The sequence below is a fragment of the Buceros rhinoceros genome, unplaced genomic scaffold (genome assembly GCF_000710305.1).
Source record: "Buceros rhinoceros silvestris isolate BGI_N320 unplaced genomic scaffold, ASM71030v1 scaffold7794, whole genome shotgun sequence".
NCBI classification, from domain to species: domain Eukaryota; kingdom Metazoa; phylum Chordata; class Aves; order Bucerotiformes; family Bucerotidae; genus Buceros; species Buceros rhinoceros.
The window spans coordinates 1-7590 of record NW_010409961.1 but is presented as its reverse complement, the minus strand read 5'-3'; the positions used below and the strand labels follow the sequence as shown (position 1 = coordinate 7590).

The window sequence follows — 7590 nt, the reverse complement described above, 5'->3', positions numbered from 1 at the left end:
ACAGAGTCTAAGAAAAATGTTCTGTCTCCTGAGTGTTTCCTACTATAACAGAGAACAGTATAAGGGGATACAGACTTGCAGAAGCAGGTACAGATTCAGTGGAGTTATTTTTATTTGACATGAAAATAAGCTTGTGTACAAACAAGTCTTTTCAGCTGCTGGCTGTCTCTAGTAAGTATACAAGCTTCAACTGAATTAGCAGTCAATTTTGTTAGAAATATGGTTATGCAAATCCATTTCTAACAAAAGAGGTTCTGAACAATGATTTTGAGATTTGTTATTCTGTCTTTATAGACATAAAAATGGAGAAAGAACTAAACCTAGAGTATGAAATGAGGATTTAATTAATACTCTGTTGTACCAGAGAGTATAACAATATTGAGTCTGTGTAAGAGGGGTCACTGAATAAGAAAAAAAAAGTATTAAAAATATAAAGGTCTAAATCTTTAATTTTATTATGGAGTAATCAGTCCATAAGCATCAATCCTGCATTTTTTACAATATTCTCATACTTTATTTTCAAATTGGACTATAATTTCTAGGAGAAATACGCAAACAGATGAGCACTCCAGCAACGATGGTCAAGAACAATAACGAGTAGCTATAATAAACCACAGATGTGTTTGGGAGGTCCAATGTATCTAGGAAAGTTATGGCTAGCATTTATTTAGCTCTAAATCCCTGTAATTCTAAGGATACTGTAATTTTTTAAACTGACACCACTTCTTGTAAGTTCATATTGTCATGTATTTTGTCATCATATTGTCTTTCAACTTTTGTAGGTTGTTACCGCTTCATTATTGCAGTTGTCTCAAAAACATAATAAGTAAATGTAAAATATTAGAGAAGAAAGTTAAACCAAGGTAAGATTTCTGCGTGATTTATAAGCAATAGAATATGGAATGCCTTTTCTGTTTTTTTTTACATGCATATAAAAAAAAGTAAATAAAATTAAATACTCACTCCTGTTATGTAACGAGGTCTATACTGGATGGTTCCAAATAAGCCAAGTATGACTATAATAATGTGTATAAAATTTGCCAGGATGGGTGCCCACTGGTAACCGAGGAAGTCAAATATCTGCCTCTCGAGCACAGAAACCTATAATTAAAAAGCAAAAACATAAGTAGATTAGAATAAACCAGAAAATTTCTATTAGGGCATTTCCCTTTTCCACACCCAATATAATTTTTTCTGGGTTACAAAATACTTCAATCAGCAGTGAAATGAAATGAGTTTGCAATGTTTCACCTTCTTGTTTTAATGAAAGCTGCGCTTCTTACTTTTAGTTTGCTGAGCTATATTCAGTTAGCTAAAATAGTCATGTGGGCAATTCTACCAAGATGCTAAACAGTTAACTAGGGGGGTTCGTTTACAGGAGAAACTCAAATGATTTTGTTACATTCACCAGCAAATGCTATAATGCTCTAGGATATCAACGCTGAAAATAAGTGGCAGGCTTATGACATGTTCTCAGTTACTTTGCTTCCATTCATAAACACCATCATTCAGTCTAGTCCTGCCTCTTCCATTATTATCCTACTTTTTGATTTTTTCCCTCTTCCTTTTACTCACAGCTTATCCTGTCAGTGGGCTTTTACTGCTAACCAAAAGCAAGCAACTTTTTGACCTGCTTCTACTGATAATGACTCTAGTTTACCTCCTTCTGCCATCACAAATATCAGCTGAAGTATAAGCTGTTACCCATGGTCCAGGAGGGGTGGATTATTATCAAGAATAGATATCACATGGGCACTCCAGCCACCCAAACAGCCCCTACTACCTCTCCACCCACACCAATAGAGGTTGCTCCTGTGAAAAAGCAAAATTGTCCCTCCCATGATAAATGCCAGAGAAAGACAAACTACCCAAAAGACAGCTCTGATGACAAAACAAGACTGAGCACTTCTCAAAAGCATTCAGGAAAGACTCCTGCCTCAGTGGCTCCAACAGCGAAACCTCCCCAAGAAGTTTCATCACAGGAGGAGTGAGTTGTCAGACCAAGAGGTAATTGCTCAACCTCAGCCCAGGAAAGAATTAAGACATATCAGAAAGGAGTTTGGCAGGCACAACGGGGAGACACTTATGATTTGGTTGCTTCGCTGCTGGGATAATGGAGCTGATCACATTGATTTAACCAGTAGAGAAGCCAGACAGCTAGGGAACCTGGGCCAAGAAGGAGGCAATTGGGAAAAAGGCAGACGGGCTCAGTCTCTGGAGGCGACTTCTGGCTGCTGTGAAGGGCAGATATCCCTTCAGAGATGACATTGAATGCCGCCCTAGTAAATGGACTGTCCTGGGGAAAGGTATTAACTACCTGAGAGAGCTGGCTATGAAAGAGGTCATCTATGGTGACTGAAATGTTAATGTTAACCCTGACCAAGTGCACAGTAACCAGCCCTTACCGCGCAAGTTTGTGCAGAGTGCACCCCCAACATATGCCCATACATTGTCTACAACAATTTGGGAAAGACCGGGTAATGATCAGGCACTCATCATAGAAGAAGCGTCTAAACAGGATTCACCAGTACGAGGACAGTCTGTCTCATCACTCTCCTGTTGTTGCGGCAATGGAGAGAATGACAGAGAAAGCAATGGACTCTCTAAGGAGATTACATCAAAAAAACAGTTTCTCTCCTGGATGGACCCACGTGTCAGCTGTTGAAAGAAATCATCCTTCCAGAGCAATCCGAAACAGACAGGATGGCCACAATGTGACTACTGGTGTTGCTCGAGAGATCACGAAGACATGAGGGGATGGGAGTGATGGCCTACCACTGACTCAAGGGTACCAGCACGTGAGCTGTGAAGCAGACCACATCAGCACAAAGACTGCAGCAGAAGAAAGGCCGTTCCAGTTTCCAGTGAACAGTGCTGCAGTCTGAGGACCAATCCCTGTGAAGAGTGTACCACAAGCCAGATAGACCCATCCATTGATAGTGGATTGCACCCAGGCGCTAGAGGGGCCCTGCCTCTAGCTAGGTGGAGGAAAGGGACAACCGAGGGTACTGGATGGTGTGGATTCAACGGCCTCGCACATTAGAACCACAGAGGTACAAGACTCTGGTAGGTACAGGTGCCCAGTGTACCTTGCTACCATCGAATCATGAAGGGACTGAATCTGTCACCATCCCTGGTGTGACAGGAGGCTCACAAGAGCTGACGTTGGTAGAAACTGAATTGAGCCTCAGTGGACATAACTGGGACACTCACTGAATTGCGACTGGCCCAGATGCTCCGTGCATCTTAGGTATAGACTTCCTCCAGAAGCATTATTTCAAAGACCTGAAAGGATATAAATGGGCCTTTGGGATAGCAGCTGTGGGACCCAACGGCATTGTCTGGCTGAGTATGGGGATTGTGGTTAGTCCCAGTTTACTCGTTTTTCTTCAAGGGAAACACTCCTTACAGTTCTCCCTTGTGGCAACACAGCGTCCCTCCCCCAGGAGACAGTCCTCCATGAACACCTCCAACTACCATGCGTGTCCCCCGTGGGTAGTGGGTAGCTACCACGGGGGACCCAATGATGAACCGCCCCAGTGCAGGTCTCCCTCAGAGTCATGGCCTTTTCCAGGAACCTTTCTCCAACCAGTGATCTCTGAGGACTGCAATGCTCCTGCTCCAGCATGAGCGTTTCCACAGACTGTACATGGCCTGCCATCTTGCCATGGGCAGAAGGTACATGGCCACCCAGGAGTGTCTGTCCAACCCTTCCTCAGTAACCTGGAGGACTGCATGGTTGCCTCTCTCTCTGTCCTACACACCTCCAAAACAAAAGAGAGCTCCCAAAACAAAGGTTCTCGCCAAACTGGTTTCTGCTCTTGAATATGTTTATTCAGAGATGCACTGATTGGTTCAGCCTTGGCCAGAGGCAGGGGCAAATTGGAGCAGGGCAGCCTTTCACGAAGCTTCTTGCATCCCCCACTACTGAAACCCCACCCGACACAAAGTCAACACATTTGGACTTTCTAGATGCAGTTACTAAAAAAACCCAAAAAAATCTCGTTGGGTCTGTGTTTCTAAAAGGGGAAAAGTCAAGAGTGTAACAAATTACTGACAGTATCCATTAAAACCACTAATATGTAGCTTCCTCCTCTTCCACAGATGCCAGAATTGTAAGAGATTTCCTTACGTATCAAGAGAAAATAGACCTGATTTCAAAAGTTTGTTTTTATTTCTTATATTTTAATTTAAACTGTGCTTCTTTCTCCAAATCATATTCACCAACTTCGAATGTTTAATGATTCAAGGACATTATAGTGAGAAAGGAAAGTACTGACAAAGACGTATTAAAGTCTAGGAATAGATAAAGATTTGTTTGTTTTCTTCTTCTTCTTCTGGAAACAAGAGTTTAAAATGAGAACAGGAAAGAGGAAAAATGGGTGCTGTGAATGAAAAAGTACACAATGGTAAGAAAAGAAAAATGTTTTACTTGAATTCCATATTAATAAGGCAGTGAACAGGGTTATGGAGAATCAGTTCCTAATGTTAGAAGATAAACATCTACCACACCATCTTCTTAGGCTTCCAAATAAATCAGATATCATAGGCAGATTAGCTTACATAATCACTGATAAAATTATAGAAAAGTGTAACTACACTGAACCGTTTTTACTAATGCAGTATTTTTTTTAGACTTCTACTATTTTTAAAACTAAATACAAAATAAAACCAACACGTATACTGTGAAGTTGGAATGGTTCAAACTATTTACAGAGTCTTGTCAGATACTGGTCATTAATAAGTTAACAGTGTTACTGACCTTGAAAGACCTAAGAATTGAATTTCCAGAGGATAAAGAAAACAGTTTTGAGATGATTCTTAAAGTATGTGATTGGACTAAAATTTCAGACAGGAACCATAAAGGAGGAAACAGTCAAAAGATGATTTATAACACAAATTCCAAAATGGAAAATGAAAAAGTGCCTTTCCTCGGAAATCTCCTTGAGAAGAAACTCAACCACAAACACTTGGCGATGATGCAGAATCAAAACTTTGCACTGATGTAAATTGAAGTGCACACAGGCACACACACAAGCAGGTGTGCATGGCCCCCACCAAGCAAGGCCCTTTGATAGCACACAGAGAACACAGGCACCCTGTACGTCGGGGCCGGGTTGGGTCACCCTCAGCTGATGGGCTGACCAGCTGAGTCACAGTAACAGGTTCTCAGGACACTCCACAGCAAGAAGAGAGCATCACCTTAAACTGCAGTGAAGAACTGAGCAACTGTGGTTTATGTAATGACTGGTGCAGACTAAGACTGAGCTGCAGAAATTAAGCTCTAATCAGTATCTCATGGAGTCCTCCCAGCTCACTTGTGCTGCATCAGATGCCCACAGCCTCTAATAATATGCTTGTGTTTTCAGGTTTTTTTAATGACTTCAGTTTTTGGATCCATGGCATAGAAAGTTAAAAAGAACCCAATAAATACAAGTACTTCGGACCTGTTGCTTATGAAAGAACTCTAACACTAAAGGCTGCTTGCATCACATACGAAATCTTCAGCTAACCCTACCTCAGCTCTTCAATCTTTTTGAGGCAGAAGGCATATATTTGTGCCATTTCTTAGAGAGATTCATTTAAGTTTTCATCAAAATTTTGGATAGTACCCTGAGACAGAGGGCCCAGTTACTCAATTAATCCTCCACAGTTACCCAGAAGAAAAACAGAACAATATTTTGGAAGTTAAATCCGTAAAAACACCTTCACATCTGCAAGTGTGCATGTGCATGTGAGTCAAGTCCTTTACTGAAAGACAAGTTTGGTTTTTTTTTACGAGAAGAAAGGCAAAACTAAAAAGAAGTTCTGTGAAGAGCTCTGGACACCATGGTGTTCTCAGCACATCTAATAAAAAACATCAGAAGCACAGACAATTCCAATTACAATCAAGAATGAATTAGTTTCCTCTTGACTTTTGGCTCCTTGAAGGAAATCACATCTGTAATATCAAGCCCCTGTCCTTAATCCGTTTGATGCAGCCAAAAGAAGGAATAGGCCTTCACCGCACTGGAGAAAAAGGTAATCACCATCCTGAAAAATCCCGTGTAGCACCACATCCCTGCATCACATAGCATATGAGTGGATTTCTGCTGTGACCTGCTGAGGACAGCAGGCTCTCCACAGATACAGAGTGTATTCTCAGTCTCAGTTGCTGCCTTCTTTAACTGAACACAGTAGTAATAAAAAACTGGTAGATACAAGCTTTCTAGAGGTTTTCTGTTACATAGTGATGAGAAGCAGAACTGTTATCTGCTGAGTTATTATTACTCATGATATGAAAATATAAGAGAGATTCTCGTCAAAGCTGAGATGGTGAAGCTGATGGTTTAAATAAAAATTATTTACTGGACAGTGAACATATCTTTGGGTTATTATATTCACGATTTATAAATATTTAGACTCCACCATACATACATGGAGACCCAGTGACTCAAACAATAACAAAATCAAAACCCTGTCCTCCACGTACTTCCCAGAAAGAAACACCTGTGTGAGCAAGCAGAAAAAAAGAGACAACTACTGTCAAAATGTTTGATCAACAAGTTCTATTCTTGAAAATACTTTCTCCACACAAGCTTTGAAACACCAGTGCTCCTGAAAGAGATAAATGACAGAAAAAAAAAGGGGGGGAGGGGGTAGGGAGTGGAAGTCCCTAATTTTACACTGAATGATTTGATATTTTTAATACTGTTCCCTAAAATAATTTTTAGAATAACCTTATAAGAACCATATTGCTAGAACTATGACAAAAAACCAATTACACAGTGTTGCACTTAAGACATGTAGAATTTTGAAACCTAGAGCAAACACTTGAATTCATGGCAGCATTTTACATAGCTAAACAGAGCTGTCGAGCTAGTTGTCTCTCAGACATCCGTAGGGTTTTTTACTGTACAAGACAAAATTAACTTTTGCTGATAACTTAAAGTAACAACAAAAAATCAGAATTTGTGAGGTATATTAGATTTCAATACTCCCGAAACAAAAAAAGTATTCCTGTTCACTCATTTGTCTTCCAAACAAAGTTTTATATATGACCACACACTTGATCCCAAGGACTAGCTGAAATGGTTTGGGATCTTCAGTTCATGCCACAGTTTAGATTACAAATCTTAGCATCATCTTGCAGCAAACTTTATGTGTGTGTGTGCAAAGGTGTGTGTTTTGAGGCTACAGAGTTTCTTCTTTCTGGCTGCCCAACAGTAACAAGACTTCTGTCTAAGATATGCAACAGAACCACATCCTTCTGCATGCCTGAAAGAAAATTTGAAAAATCAATCCTGTATCAACTGTAATATCCATGAGGCTAAATATCATGAAGTGAGTATTTCAGCTACACTTTGAACTTAAGTAATAGCTTAGTGGTGCTCAAAGTTTTAGTCCCTGTAAAGTATTTTATTTCTTGTTCATGAACGCTTTGAATAACCATTTGTGCGTTATTTTAATAAGTCATATTCACACTCCACTAAAACCAGGAAGATACAGATGGAATGTGCACAAAAGTGGTTCAGACTCAAGCAGATAAACTGTGTCAAGTTATGAGGTTTTTTTCCTTATGTTGCAGGTTGAAAAGGGGAGCTGTTTCCC

At 40.2% G+C, this 7590-nt stretch overlaps 1 pseudogene; it reads right to left on the bottom strand.

Annotated features, from left to right (window-relative positions):
• Window positions 1–951: 951 nt before the first annotated feature.
• LOC104488361 lies at window positions 952–1101 on the bottom strand (annotated as a pseudogene).
• Window positions 1102–7590: the final 6489 nt, after the last annotated feature.